Source organism: Myotis brandtii, unplaced genomic scaffold, assembly GCF_000412655.1.
Source record: "Myotis brandtii unplaced genomic scaffold, ASM41265v1 scaffold131, whole genome shotgun sequence".
NCBI classification, from domain to species: Eukaryota; Metazoa; Chordata; class Mammalia; order Chiroptera; family Vespertilionidae; genus Myotis; species Myotis brandtii.
Genome location: NW_005354632.1, coordinates 5,819,417 through 5,821,071, shown reverse-complemented (window position 1 = coordinate 5,821,071; position 1,655 = coordinate 5,819,417). Strand labels below are relative to the sequence as shown.

Sequence of the window (1,655 nt, the reverse complement as noted above, 5' to 3'; positions counted from 1 at the left end):
TCTCTCTCTCTCTCTCCATCTCTCCCCCGCCCCCATCAGTCACGGTGCATGGCCTCTGCTGGGCCTCCCCTCCCTCTTGTCATCTTCTGTGAATCCACAGCCACTTCTGCCGGCCTGAGAGCCCCCGTGTTCTGTCTGCCCGGAGGGCCCTTGTTACGTTCTGACTTTCAGCATCAAACGTAAATACATACATAAGAGAGCCTGGCAGACGGCGGCGCGATGACACGGGAGGAAACTGAACTTTTAAAAACCGGGCCCCAAAATGCCTAAGACGCAGCGGAACGTTCCTCTCGCACTAACATCGAGGCCGCAGCGACCTAGACATAAAGAGGAGTTCACCCTCTAGGATGTGGCACTCCTGTGCCTCCTCCCTTCTCAGAAGGGGACAGGGCACATCTGTGGTGTCCCCTCCCTTCGTCCCCTGCGGGTGCTCCTTTTAAACTCGAATGAGTACAGACTCGGGGGACGTGGGGAAAGGGAGGACCCCAAATAGCTGCTACACAAAACGGCACGTTAGCAGGCTTGGGGGCAACCGCTTGGAGGCTGCGTCACCAGACCTTGACCCGAGTGCTGAAATGGAGACCGTCCTAGCCACAGGCATCACCAGTGAACAGAATTACCGTAAGCAAATGCTCCGAGTGGGTCTCCTGCGTTCAGACGTGGGAGAAATTGAGTTCCATCCCCCATGTTAGAGGAGCTCTGTGAGGTTCGGGCGAGGGCTAGCGGCCCTGCCCACTGAATTTCAGACTCAACAGAGGAGGCAGGACAGGCTCTCACATTCACACCCCGCCCTGGTGTGGAGATGGACGGAAGCAGCATCGTTCAGGCCCCGAGACAGAGCCGAGCCCTTGTTTCGCCCTGTGTCTGTGAGTGTCACGGGACGCCAGGCTCCCAGCAGTGTCCTCGGTTCGTGCCGGCCGCCCCGCGTTAGGATGCGGGTAATGAGTTCAGGTGAATGTATCTGGGAGCAGCCCCGTGGAGTAAAGTGCTGGGACGGGAGATTTCAGCTAAAGGCGCGCTTCCCAGCAGAGGCCAGTTCTGTGCGGCCACGATTTATCTTGTCAACATCCGCAGGGAGCATCCAGCTCTATGCTGTTGGGGCTGTTTCCACAGCAATAACTCCCCACGAATAATCAGAAAAGAAACGGCAGGCAAACTTAGAGCAAAACGCCTGCCGTTAGCGACCGGTCTCATGACAAAGGTAATCCATGTTGGGAAGGAGGCTCCGTTATTGCAAGGTGGACAGGTTCAAGGTCACCCTGAGACCGAGGTGCAGGTGCTACTGAATGGTGGACCGTGGTCACGATGGGCTGTGATGTCTTATCAGTTCAACAGAGGTCGTCTACCCAGTGTCTGGGTAGCGTGTGGTCCCACAGAGAGAATGACATGGCGAACGGAGGCAATGACACAGCTGATTAACTCAACAACGCAAACTACTGTTTTAAGAGAGGGACCCTGGGGAGTCCCACAGTAGCCATATTGCTCCCAGACCCGTAGTCGGCAAACTGCGGCTTGCGAGCCACATGCGGCTCTTTGGCCCCTTCAGTGTGGCTCTTCCTAAGCCTTAGGAGTACCCTAATTAAGCTAATGACAATGTACCTACCTATATAGTTTAAGTTTTAAAAATTTGGCTCTCAAAAGAAATTTCAATCGTT

General features: G+C 55.1%; 1 protein-coding gene across 1 annotated transcript in view; it reads left to right on the top strand.

Annotated features, from left to right (window-relative positions):
- Nucleotides 1-1,655, top strand: part of NTNG1 (netrin G1) — a 202,783-nt gene that overhangs the window by 185,708 nt on the left and 15,420 nt on the right. The window lies entirely within an intron of this gene.